This window comes from Triturus cristatus, chromosome 9, assembly GCF_964204655.1.
Source record: "Triturus cristatus chromosome 9, aTriCri1.1, whole genome shotgun sequence".
Classification (NCBI taxonomy): domain Eukaryota; kingdom Metazoa; phylum Chordata; class Amphibia; order Caudata; family Salamandridae; genus Triturus; species Triturus cristatus.
The window spans coordinates 121387681-121401897 of NC_140592.1; the positions used below are offsets into that span (position 1 = coordinate 121387681).

The 14217-nt window shown below is 42.6% G+C and overlaps 1 long non-coding RNA gene across 1 annotated transcript in view; it reads right to left on the reverse strand.

The window, feature by feature from the left end:
- Positions 1-13889, reverse strand: part of LOC146797501 (uncharacterized) — a 211771-nt gene extending 197882 nt beyond the window's left edge. Inside the window, exon 1 of the long non-coding RNA XR_014968993.1 lies at positions 13536-13889. This is a non-coding gene — a long non-coding RNA (uncharacterized LOC146797501). The remainder of the gene's footprint in view (positions 1-13535) is intronic.
- Positions 13890-14217: the final 328 nt, after the last annotated feature.

The window sequence follows — 14217 nt, forward strand, 5'->3', positions numbered from 1 at the left end:
GGATACGAATGAGTGGGCGACAGCAAAACTGGTCCGGATGAAATTTGTGAGGAAGGATAAAAAATCTGAGGACGATAGACTTGCCTGGGCAACCATGATAAAAGATCTTCAGAAAGATGAGGATCAGACCACACAACAAAATACCGTGGGGGAAAACAATCCTGTAGTTTCTCCTAGTGGTAACCGGGATGGCCACACACCGACTCCTGAATGACATAGATATAGTAGGAATACTGGTAATCTTAGTAAGTGGATTTGCTCTAATTGGAGGGAAAAAGGAAAGGAAGGGGGGGTTGCGTTCATTTGTTGATGTTTTCTCTTAATCTCTATAAAATATTAAATTATCTGTTGGCAACTTAAGGAGGAATATTTCACGATATCTTATGATGTTGTTGGCTGAAATTATATGGACATGTAACATTATTCTGTATTAAGCCAAAGCCTGACATGCGTATAATACTGTATAACGTGGTTATGTGCCATAATGTGGTATGTATACAACTTTTTGAAATGCCAATAAAAAAATATTTTTAAAAAAAACGTTCTGTGTGTAAAACTTTTTCAAACATCCCAATTCATTCCAAACAATTTTGAGAACTTATCTTGTCAGCACTTTGCATTTTCAAGCACCACATATAATTCTTGCTCCGCTGTGTTTGGATTAAACACAATATCTAGTGCTCTTTGTTCTTCCCACCCTATAAAACACCGGCTCTTCTCCACTACATATATAGAACAGGTGATTTTCCTCAATTTGAATGATAACCTTGCTTGGAAACACACTACAACGGTTATCTTGTTTGCTCTATAACCAACCAATTTAACTGTAGTTCTAGATAGCTCTTTTTTCTCAATCTGTTCAAAGTCCCCCAATAAAGGAGTGTAAATGGAGAACATGAATTCACCCATATATCTGCTGAAACATCATTGAGTACTACAATGAATTTTGGAGGACTATAAGACTTTATGTTTGACATTACCACTTTGTAATCTATGACTTCTTGATCAGGATGTTCTTTCTTAAACTCATCTAACATTAGCACTTCAATATCATTGTCAGATAAATACTCCTGCTCTCTGCTCAATGCACCATGTACATCATTTACACTACCTTTTCCCTGAAATTTCTTCTGAGTGCATGCCCTGGAAAAGGGTCCAATTTTGTTACATTTTAAGTATTTGGCATTCACAGTAGGACAATTGGTGGAAGATGCCATAAGCCTAATGAGCACACATCTATAACACTGCCTCTGCGTTTTTTCATTTCTTTTCTTATTTCTGCTCTCACCCTTCTTTACTTATGATCCTTGCCACATTCTTTGTTTACTACTTGCACAGCTTGTTCATCCTTGCCTTTTTTCTCTAACTCTTTCACCTAACATGACGAGTCTTCTATACGTTTAGCAATTGAAATGGCCTTGTCTAATAATGGATCCTTTGAACTCAACAATTTTTCTTGCACCTTCATATTCTTTGTACAATCTATCAACTGGTCTCTAATTATCTCCTCATGGAGGTTACCGAAGTTACAAATGACAGCTAATGTACGCAATGCACTCACAGACTAATCTATGGATTCATTTACAGCTTGTGCTCGTGAACATTTTTTATGGTGCTCCACTACCACATTCAGCTTTTTCCAAAATGCACTTCTAATGCCTTCATTGCACTACTACACACATTTTCATTATCCTCCTCATCATCATCTTCCTCTGACTCCCCATTATACTCAGTGACAACGTTACCCCAGGGTAATGTCTTCCTTACTTCAACACCTAAACTATGTTTGAGCAAACCTTATTTTCTTTTTGCTACACATTAATTTCCCCCAACGCTTCTACATTAGTCTCAATTGCTTCTTGCCAATCCTCCACTGCATACTGGGATCCCCTGGAGCATTTAAAAACACAAGTGGAGCCCCAATAGCCTGCATGATTCCTAACACAGTACCCTAACACAGTTCCCAAATGTCACCACCTTCCCAATACACAAATGTAGCACTGTTGCCACCAGTCAGGAAAACACAAAATAAAAGTAGCCACTGTTGTCCTTCTCATCCACATCCAGCATCTTCTGCTGCAAACAAAGAACTCACCATTTTCCAGGTGAACAAATAACAACATTTCACCAAATAATATTTTTTTTCCCAGGTGAAAAATAATAACTAACAATAAATATTTTCTTTTCAACAGAGTATCTAAGCTTTCTTTTTCACTCCTCGGAAATAAAGAAAAATTAAATATAATAAAACAGCAAAAACATAACCTTACACTTTTTTCTATTTCTCTTTTTCAACAGAACCAACATTAATGGCAATAGCTAATCAAGCTAATTATGTGAAATCCCGGAGAGGTAATAGTCTGTTAAAGTATGCTGGCTACCTTTATTGTTAAGACAGGTTAAGTGAGCCCAGATGTCATTGAATGTGCGTGGAGTACTTTTCATCACACTGCACAAGCAGAATAGTTACTCTGGAAGAAACCATACTTACGACAACTGAGTATAACCACACTGCCTCTTTAATGGAGATTCAAGTACATGAAATATTCAAGAAATGAAAGAACTTGCATTCACCTCCAAAGAGCCCTGTGGCTTAATATTAAGACAGGTATCAGAAATTATTGCCATACATATAGCGAGAAGTATGCCCAAAATTCCCAATGTTAGGAGAATGGTACAAAGAAAAAAACAGGCAAGTAATACCCAACGAATAAACTACATACTTATTCTTACACTAACACATACCCTGAATTAACTATAATTTTCTCTGAAGATTCTTTTCTACTGCACGACAACAAAAACCCTCAAAAAAGAATACTAATATGTGGCACAAACTATAACTTTTTAACACTTGAAAATATTGAAATTTGGATGATGGATGGCACTTTTCAATCATCACCCCATCCATTTCCCCAAATTTTCACTATTTACGCTAACATAAACAGTGCAACTGTCCCATTGGTGTAGAGTTTCCTCCCTTCCAAGAAATCCTCAACATACACTCATTTATAACAGTTATAAAATCCAACGCAATGAATAAAAGTCCTAGAAAAGTAATAATTGACTTTGAAATATCAATGAATAATAAAATTTTCAAAATGTACCCTACCACCTCAATTCAAGGATGTTTTTATCACTTTTCTCAGGCATATTGTTGTAAAATCAAAATAATCGTCCTTAGTTGAGGAATACTTGTCTAACAGTGAACTTAATTTTGAAGTAAAAAAAAACGGCCTGCCTTGCACCTACGAAAGTGTAGACGAGTACAACACAGCAATTTCTGAATCACAATATTTTACACAAAATAAAGAGAAATTGGCACCACAACTCACTTATTTTGACGATATATGAATTGGAGATCTAAGCAGGTCGGGTCACAGGAGGAAGCTAACATTTGCCGTTGAATGGTGTAGCTGTTACACAACCTGCTTAGAGGGAGGTGCAAAGGCTAATAATGCCATTGAGGGATGGCATAATTCCTTCAGTAAATCAATTAGCAAACCTATATAATTTTTAGGAAATTCAGGAAATCCATTCCCTGCAACACAGACACAATTTCACCATGGTGGAAAGGTGTCTGTTTTGCAGGGAGTGATTGCTTATGTGCAGGAAGGTACACCTTCCTGCAGATAAACAATCTTTGAAAGCGATTTGAAAAACGAGAAATAAAATTGTTTCTCCTCATTACACTAATCTAACACCTGCTTTTTAAGCTTTCCACTGGTATACTCGCTACCAGACTCAACTCCCTACTGCTGGGCCTTTATTGACCCGTACCAGGCTGGATTTGTACCCTAACGGCATTGCGATGATAACACTAGGTGAATCCTGCACCTTATTGATAAATCTCAAAGGTACAGTCAGGAGAGAATGCTTCTCACCATTGACGCTGAGAAGACATTCAACAGGGTCCATTGGCCCTTCCTAACAGCTACCTGAGCACACTCAGGCCTGGGTGACTGCTTCTAAAAGCAGATCCTCAGTAGCTACCTCAGCCCACAGTGGTGGTGTGTGTCAAGGGCTGCTCCTCCTCCCCATTCTGCATTAACAGGCGGACCCAGACAGGGGTGCCCGCTGTCGTCCCTGTTGTTAGCCCTCTACATGGAACCCATGGCTCATAAAATCTGCACCAACCCACAGGAATTTAATTCGGAGGGGGAACACCCCATAAACTATACGTGGCTGATGTCATAATATCTTTGGAGGAGCCTTCCTCCTCCCTACCCGCCTTTGTGGCCAAGCTAGAGGCATTCGGCCTAGCATAGGGCTTCAAAATAAATATTCACAAATCTCAGGCCCTCAATCTCACCCTTCAGCCACTGACCTTAAATGTCCTGCGTCTCGACATCCATCCCGTACCTTGGTCTCCAAATCACTCCCACTATCACTGACACAGTTTACCTCAATTATTAGAGCTGACTCACCATTTTAACTCTGATCTATGATGGCGGTCCTACTCCTTATCTTGGTTAGGGCGAATCTAGGCAATCAAAATGACGATCCTTCCCAGGATCCTATTCCTCTTCCAGGTACTACCGGCTCCACCACCCCCTCGGACACTGAGCTCCCTCCAACAGGAGATTAACAAATTTGTGAGGGCGGACAAACGCCCACACCTACGTAGAGACCTTAGCTATAGACCCCCATTGGAAGGTGGCCCAGGACTCACTGACCTACTCCGCTACTACCAGACCACCCAACTTAGATAGGTGCAATGTCTGAAAAGCACTGGCTATTCATAGATCGAGCATTAGCCGGTCAGGCTTTGTTGAGCATTCCCTTTCTAAACATGCACGGCCTAAAACCCCTAAAACTCTCCACTATTACTAAAGCATCACTCGCCGCTTGGGACGGACAAGCGATACAGAGAGGCCTAACATCCTTCCCCTCACAACTGAGGCCCATAGTCAAGAACCCAGATTTTAACCCGGGCTTCCATGATCCCACATTTCAAGCATGGAACTAAGCGGGCTGTAGGTCTATAGGCTATCTTTTGACCTGGAGGGTCCCCTCTCTTTTGAGTCCTTATGTACAGAACACACACTACCAGAATCGAAGGAATGGTACTACCTCCAGATACGCCACTGGGTAATGCACCCCTTCATCCGTACTGGAGCCGAGCGACAACTCACTCCCTTTGAACACTGGCTCCTCTCTAAGTCATCGGGCAAATGCCTGGTTTCAGAACTGTAATGACTGATAGGCCCAACTACAAAGGTCCCTAAGCCCAAAAGTCAGACACATTGGGAGACTGAAATAGGCAGGTAATTCGTGGCAAAAGAGTGGGGAGGCATCTACTAATGGGCATGGCATACCACCAACAATATATCCAACATTGAGACAGACACGAAAATTGCTACCTATTGGTACTACACACCCAACCGATTGCATAAATATATAGACTGACATCAATGAGGATCCCAAGGCATGCTCCTACACATCCTATGGGACTGCCCAAAATTGGTCACAGTTACTTACAGACTTTGACACCTACTTTGACATGAAGCTTCCCAGATTCCCAGCTTATATAGTTTTGGTTCTCCCAAACGCCCTTACCTTCCCTCTTAGGTCCTGGTGGGGCAAACAGATCAGTCTAGCCCTGGGAGCGGCCTTACAAACTATCCTATCCCACTTGTGTACAGGGCAGGTTCCCACACACTTAGGCTGTGGCACATACTAGGTATGGAACGCATTACCATCTCCCTATCTAGTCAAGGTACATCATTTCCCAATTTGTGGGAGCCCTTCTTGTCCCTCCTGACATCAGAATTTCTGGAACTCTCCTGCCTCAAATATCTGCGGCTACTGCAAGTGTATGAGGGCTACTCTGCTCTCACTTAAGGGTTGTAATGTAGGACAGGCCCCTTATGAGGCAGCCTGGAAACTGCTTTCTGGTCACCATGTCCAGGGGTGGGAGGGAGGGGGAAGTTGGCTGTTGTTACATTATACTGCATTGAGCCCTGGAGATAACGTGCCCTGTAACGCTGATGTAATACTACTTTCTTTGCGTGCTTCTTGATAAAGCCAATAAAGGAACTTAAACCTAAAATTGCATATATCCGGTTGTAGCAATTGGATTCTTGTTGTTTTGATGTCAATTAATGTATTACATTTTAGTCTATTGCAGTAACTTAGTCTGGGATTTTGTTTTTTTGTTATTTTCACTTTATTACTGTGTTAGTGCTGCATAAATACTTTACACATTTCCTCTAATTTAAACCTGACTGCTTTTGTGTCAAGCTACCAGAGGATAAAGTACAGGTTAATTTGTATTTCACCTTTATAAGAATTATGGTTACTACTTGAGTAGAGGTTCACCCCCCTCAACCAGTGACCCAGTTTCCTACAGATACCAATGGACCAAAGGAGATCATATAAAAAGAGTGCATGAATATAACACTAATAATTATTAAATTAAACAATGGACACAAACCTGTATGTGAGTCAAAAATGTGAGATGTGTGCCTGCCTATCTGTGTGGGGGCACGCCTGACATAAGTGTGGAGTAGAGATATAAATTATTTATGCTGGTGAGGGTGTATTTTGGAATGCCTATATGCACTGAAGAAGCTGAGGTGAAGATAGATCCCAGTTTTCTTCCATGAAGAGCATTTTCCTCCTGCAGGAGTTCTCTTTCTTCTTGCTCTTCTTAATTAGGATCCATATGATGCATACATCCATTGCTAATGCATAGACAGAATCTGGCAGCGCATGCTGCATGTCTCTGTTGTCCACTTCACATATGGTATCCGAAGGCAGACCATGTATCTTCCTGTGATGTAGCTATAAGGTCTGTCTCCACGTCAGTGAAGTTCCTCTTCCTCTTAAGTGAAGCTGGCTGCATTCTGCAGGCTGAAGCTGCAGCACAGCGTCCTGAAAGTCACACAGTCTAAGGGGAAGAAGGTAGATCTTAAGGTATGGGCTGGATTTTAGGCTTAATGGATTAATGTGAGACAATTGTTTGTGACTGTGGTTAGGTGAATGGTGTTTCCCTAAAATTTGCATTCAGAGTTGTCCCTAGCCGAGGTTCGTCTCACCTCTTCAACTGTAGAGATCTCTGTCTATGAGGTGAAAATTCCTGTTGTACATTTACTAGTAGTAACTTTACAATCCTAATTTCTGTTGGGAGACCCCACCTTCTCTTGTGAGTGGGTGGAGATTTGTAAATTCTACTAAGAGGCGGTGCTTTCTAGATGGAATTCCTGAATACAAGTCAGGTGGTGGTCATGGGTGGGCGTATTTTGTGACATTCTCTGCAGGGTAACCATGCGGAATCACCTGAGAATTCCTGTGAGATTACGCTCAATTATGTGAGAAGAGTACATTTGTCTTTAGAGCTATCTATGGCTTGCTAAATATGCTTTTTTGGTAGTATTTTCACCCAAAATTTCGAGAGGAATAGTAATTGTATATTTATTTATAATTCCAGCTCAAAGAGTAGCACGGATTTAATGAAATCACTCCGATTACTGCAGCATAATTGATATTCTGCCCAGGCCTACTGGAGATTGTCACACTCGTGTGGGAATAGATTTGCCTTTGTGAATCTGGTTCATAGATGCAATATGGAGAATAAAAGAGACGCAGCTTTAATTTCAAGAAATGTGTACATGTAGGCTATCGACTGAGTAAAACGTTGCATTAATTTGACACAGTTCAGTCCTGTTCTTTCATGCAAATATACATTGGCTTCGACTGATATTATGAATAGGATTGCTGCATGTGAAAAGTTTTCTTTAAAAACTGTTGCATTTTCTGTACTGTTGCCATCATTTCTGTATAAGTGTGTATTACATTTCAAAATAGATACAGAACAACTGTGCACTATATGACATCTTTATATTTTATATAATAAAATTATGAGCGAGTTATTGTATGCCAGATGCTGAAATAGTACATAGTGAATAAGTAAATGAAAAATAATTGTCCTCTCATTTGGAAACAAAAATATTGAGCATGAAAATTAGAATTTTCCACGTTTTAAGGACGAAAATTCCTAACTTTATTAAAGACACGAAGGTGAGTATTTCGCGTTCTTGTTTTTATTATTATATCAGAGAATCAGCACAATAGAGGTACTAAAACATATGCCTCCTAGAAACATATAAACTGTAATACTCAGAAGACATGGGACCAAAAATATACACTGAGAATAATGAAGAAAAGACAAATAAAGATAAGGAGAAAGGCTGGTGAGAACTCTCCCTGGCCATGGATGTTTAAGTAGACTGTGGTCTACCTGAACATCAACCTCCTCCATAAACGTAGTAAAGGCTTCATAGTAAACTCCGTCTCTTTCCTAAAATGTGGACATTCCATCATTAAAATGTGGAAACTGGAGATTATATTGCAGACGATTCCACATGGGTGTATCTGGGGCGAGCAATTTTACTTGAAGGACGGGGTGCACTTGACGGAGGCAGCGAACGTCTTGTGGTCTAATAATGTCTGGGCTTGGTTGGAGGGATTTGCAAAATAAGCGCGCTCTTGGTTTAGGTCTAGGTAAAGGGGGAGGCCAGATCGTCGGTGAACAATGCTGGCCTGTGGCGGTAAGGTCATGACCGGTGAGCAACTATTTGAAGGTCTGAGGGGGCGGGCATCATCCTACGGAGGTGCCCGCCCAGGGGGAGGGGCTATTTGCCCCTCCTAGAACTTCAGGGGCAAGGTAACTGGTGCTTCAAAGGGGCGCGGGTTGGGGAGTCACGCTTTCCTTAGGCTGGTAGCCACCCCGCGCGCGCATACTCATGACGTCACCGGATGGCGCAGAGTAAGGGCCCTCCTTTAGTGGGTAAATGAAGTTCACGGCGTGGACCGGGTAATTACCGGGCCCGGCTGCGCATGCGCACACCTTGTAGGGGAGGCGCAGCTAGTAGGACCTGACACCGGTTAGCGACCTTGCCATATGGCCCAGAAATGTTAGTATACAAAAATGCAGAGAAGGATGTTAGTCTCGGTTAGGAAACAATCTGTATTAGAGTCTTTGTTCAGGATAGTCATTCACACCTGTTGACAATGATGTATCTAATGTCCTGCTGATTTTTGTATAACTGTTTATCATGCAAATTTAAAATTTATTGTTTTGTACTTAATAAATATGGCCGGGGGGTCTCGCGACCTCCCGCCTTCCAAAGATACCACGTCTAGGTGCTGTGTCCGGGGGGTGGTGCGGTTACAGGGGGAGGGTGGTAGCCAGTCACTGACCATGTGGAAAGGGGGGGCTCTTGGCCCCCCCGCCTGCATGGCAGTGCGGCGACCTCCCCCGGACTTCTCGGTGGTGGGGGCGTGTCCTCTGGGGCGCGCCCTACCACCGATTGGCTGCTTACGTGACCCGGATGTCGTTAATCGACATCCGGGTCGGAGGGGGGGGCGGGCCACTGGGGTGGGATAAAGAGGTGGGGAGCGCCCAGGTGACCCCCTTGTTGCCTGGACGCTCCCCCACACAACGGACGTGCCCCGGCGCTCAGGGCGCATAATTTTCCCCACCCACCATCCCTGGAGTACGTGGTTGACGCGTTGCTAGTCCGATTAGCGGACACTGGGCGCGGTAAAAATTGTTAAGTAATGTCAGTTTCTGATGAGGTTTTGTTTTAGGACTTTTTCTCCCATTGTAGTGAGCAATATTGTAATGTGCAGTTATGTTCTTGATTATGCTTTCTCGTAGGCCTTTTTTTTTTTTTTTCTCCCAAGGTCAGGAATGATCCTGTATTATGTTGAACTGGTGCAGTCGTGTTTAGGCCTTTTTCCTTCCCTTATAGCTTTACGGTGTTATACATGTCGTGTGATTTTAGTCAGTGTAGTTGTCCTTTAGAATTTTCTCCCATAGGTCGTCGTATTTATTAGGTATGGGGCATGCGGTAAGGTCATGACCGGTGAGCAACTATTTGAAGGTCTGAGGGGGCGGGCATCATCCTACGGAGGTGCCCGCCCAGGGGGAGGGGCTATTTGCCCCTCCTAGAACTTCAGGGGCAAGGTAACTGGTGCTTCAAAGGGGCGCGGGTTGGGGAGTCACGCTTTCCTTAGGCTGGTAGCCACCCCGCGCGCGCATACTCATGACGTCACCGGATGGCGCAGAGTAAGGGCCCTCCTTTAGTGGGTAAATGAAGTTCACGGCGTGGACCGGGTAATTACCGGGCCCAGCTGCGCATGCGCACACCTTGTAGGGGAGGCGCAGCTAGTAGGACCTGACACCGGTTAGCGACCTTGCCATATGGCCCAGAAATGTTAGTATACAAAAATGCAGAGGAGGATGTTAGACTCGGTTAGGAAACAATCTGTATTAGAGTCTTTGTTAAGGATAGTCATTCACACCTGTTGACAATGATGTATCTAATGTCCTGCTGATTTTTGTATAACTGTTTATCATGCAAATTTAAAATTTATTGTTTTGTATTTAATAAATACGGCCGGGGGGTCTCTCGACCTCCCGCCTTCCAAAGATACCACGTCTAGGTGCTGTGTCCGGGGGTGGTGCGGTTACAGGGGGAGGGTGGTAGCCAGTCACTGACCATCGTTGTTAGCTACTTTGCATTGCTTTGCATAAATCAGTTTGAAACTTCACAACAAGAAACACTCTTACTGTCTTTACCGTGTGTGATGTTAATATAAAAGGGGAAATGTGCATTAGTACAACAGGTTTTGGAAACCGCCGCTACCATACATTTTGGGGCAGATTCATTAAAAAAGTAGCACAGCACAGACTGGCAAGCAAAGTTGCTGGGTTGCGTTGCACTGGGAGGAGAGATCAGGAAAGCGCAGGATTTACTTAGATATGGCGCTGCTTGTCTATTCAGCAGCACTGACACTCTTTTAGGCTGACCAGCGCCACCTACACACATTTGCACCACAGTGTAGAGGTGTGTGCATAATATTTAGCAAGGGGTTTGTACTATGCTAAACTATGCTGAAACATACTTTAAGGGGCATATTAGGAACGCTTTGCAATAAATATTGCAAAGCGCGCCTAGCGCTAATTTTTTTTATCGCTGGCTATCGCTGGATTTAATCGCCGAGATAGCGCGTTATTAGCAACGCGTATCTCCAAGGCAATATTAAATCCAGCGATAGCCGTGATAACATGCTGTATCACGGGAAAACAAGCGATGATTTCCCTGCGATACTGCAAACCTTGTTGATAGGCGGGCATGGACTCAGCCATGCAATCCACCTCCCATGTTAAAGATGGCCAAGTTGTATTTTTAGCAGGTGTTAAGAACTTGCGATAAAGGGGGCTTAGCGCGGCTTACAAGCTCGCATCGCGGGTCTTGTGCAAGCTTGCTAATATACCGAAGTTGTATTAGCGAGTGTTTGCCGAGGAGTTGTGTGGAGGAACTCCCACTTTGCATGTCATTAGTGATAAATATTGCTGACATGCAAAGCGGCACCAAAACGGTCGCTTTCGCCATAAAGCTGTCGCTAACAGCTGTTAGCGACAGCTTGCTAATAGGGCGATAGAAATATCGCCGCTTTAGAAGCAAAAAGTGCCGCTAAAGTGGCGATACCGCCCTTGCTAATATGCCCCTAAAACTTTTCCTTTTATTTGTAATGTACAGTGCAGCACAAATATAAAGTTTGAAAAACTTGGATAAATACAATTATTTCCACTAGGTAACTCCTACCTCAAGATGGACTCATTTTTTGATTCAAAGTGCAATCTACTAATGCTAGTAGTCAATGCTTTAGCCAAAACCCCTGTGTTTTAGTGTGAAAACACCCACACACCACCCTTGGGATGCTTCCTTCATGGGAAAAGAAACGCAAAAGTGGCGCAAGGGGCTTGTAAATCTGCCCTTTTGTGTTGGAAGGTGAACAACAAATGAACACTTTGTGCCAATTTCGTCACTTTTTTCTGAATTTCTACCAGTGCAAACTGTTGATAAATCTGTCCTTTTGCATCTAGAATGGGACCTAAATTGTGAACGTCCTACACAGGATCTGAAAGATCCCTTAATGCAGCTCTGTTTACTGTGGTAGTTATAACGTGCGTATTTTGCACATTGTATTTAACAAACCCGTACTGAGACACAGCCAGAACACTGCAAGAGAGCGTAATGCAAATGTGATGCAGGGCAGGGTAGCGCCACAGACTATATACTGTTTACAATGTAATGCATTGAAACTCGACGTATTGTACTGCAGTGTGGGTGCTGTGAGAGTGCGTTGTGTATGCTTTGCAGCGTTTCACGTTTGGTTAAAGCACTTATCAGTTTGGTTGCTGAATTGTTCTCTGCCTGAAGCGGAGCATTCAGGTCTGAGAGCCGATAATATTTATTTGAGCCACAGAGCCCAGCGCTTTATGAATTGCATTTCATTTTCTGTTGGATTAACCGCATGGATTATAGGCAATACTTCTTCAGTCAACAGAGTTTGTAAATCCATATTCAATCTGTCCTTAAGTGCTCTAAGGTTAAATACTATCTGTAGAGCAATGAATTCATATTATTGAGCTGACTTTTCTCGGTATATAAATCTTATTTTCCAGGGATTTTAAAAGCTCTCCATGTGAGTGTGATCATATCTCCCTCTGTGGGTTTCAATAGTGTTACGCTTTGGTGAAATTGAATCAACTGTAATTTTGTTAGACTGCGTTCTGTGCATGTTTATGTGTGCACGTACGTGTGTGTGTGTGTGTTAACTGAACACTAGGGTATTGTCTATGTGTACCCTGTACAAGAGAGTCCTGAGAAATTACCAACAAATTCATCTGTAGATATGAAAGTTTAAACTAGCTGTGAACTGCCCGAAATGCCATTCAATCAATCATTAATCAATCGTCCTATTTACATACTGCTGATTACCATTGGCTTCCAAGAGCATCACCCCCAGTAAGTTTTCAAGGACAACAGCCAAACATTCTGAAAAGGGCACCAATCATTTGCATGGGCAGGTCTCAAGCATGGATACTTGAGTGTACTTGTAGAAAAACGGTTTCATACTGCTTTATTTTTCATCTTTATGCCTACCGTGCCTCTTTTATTAAAAATATGTTTTTTTCACTTTGATTCAGTAAATAATTGAATCTAATTTCTGTGATGGCCTCCTTATGTTACTGTATGGCCACTCATACATTTTCTTTTAATTTGTTTACTGTTACTACGCATATTGCAATTTACAAATTTCGGTGATATTATTTTAACCAATACCCCCTTTTTGTGAAGTAACTAAATTAACCTGTCCTTAACCATCTAGTAAATTGGCACACAAGCAGTCAGGCTTCATTTAGAGGCAATGTGTAAAGCATTTATGGAGCACTGTAACAGTAATAAAGTAAAAACATGACACAAAAAAATCATCCCACACCAATCTAGAAACATGGAGCAGTCTTTAATAAATAAAATTCCAGCAAAGCCACAAAAATTCAATGAGTAGAACCAGAGATAGGTAATTTCCAAGATTTTAGGAAAAAGAGTGCTTCAAAGCAAAGATCGCCAATTACTTTTATCTTAGCATGCTGTAACGGGACACACTCAAATGTTCAGGCCAACCGTGATGGAACACAGGCCTGACAGAGGCCCAAGCGTGGTCTGCTGAGATAGTACCTTGTGTCTTTGGAGTCAAGATGCAAGGTCTGCGTCGGCCTGAGCTGTGCTGCTTTGGGGAGCTGGCGAACAGGAATTGTGATGCGTGCTCCTACGTCTAGATGCGTCATGCTGGGTTGGTGCTGTCGAAGATGTGGATCAGGAACTGCAATGCGGGCGTCGAAGCGCATCACGCAGCCTCGTGTCGATAAAGCCATCCGCCGGAGGCTGCATTGCGGAGGATTGTGACACGATGCATCATGCTGGGTTGGTGACAGAGAAGCCACCGATCACGAGCTGCGATGTGAGGTCCAGGTTCGAGGTGTAGTGTGCTTTGTCAGTTCCTGTGACTCTACGAGTGAGGAGATGGGGATGAGAGGACTTGTGTCAGGATGCGCTGTGTGAAAACCCTCACTTTTAAACGGTTCGTGCTCCACCCCCTTCCACATCTACAAATTCATCACCTGACCCCTTACAAACTAATGTGTAAACTACATTACCCATAGTGCACTAGAATGTACATTGGGTAATCCGTACTTTCATTAAACTCGACACTAAATAAAATTCATATATGCAAATTTCACAAGTCATGGCATATGACCAAATTGAAAACAGTCTATGCGTTTCCTTTCTCGTTACCGCTGTCTTCTAATGTTGCTCAGAACTTGTTGTTTCACCAAATGTGGAGTTTTGAATATCAATA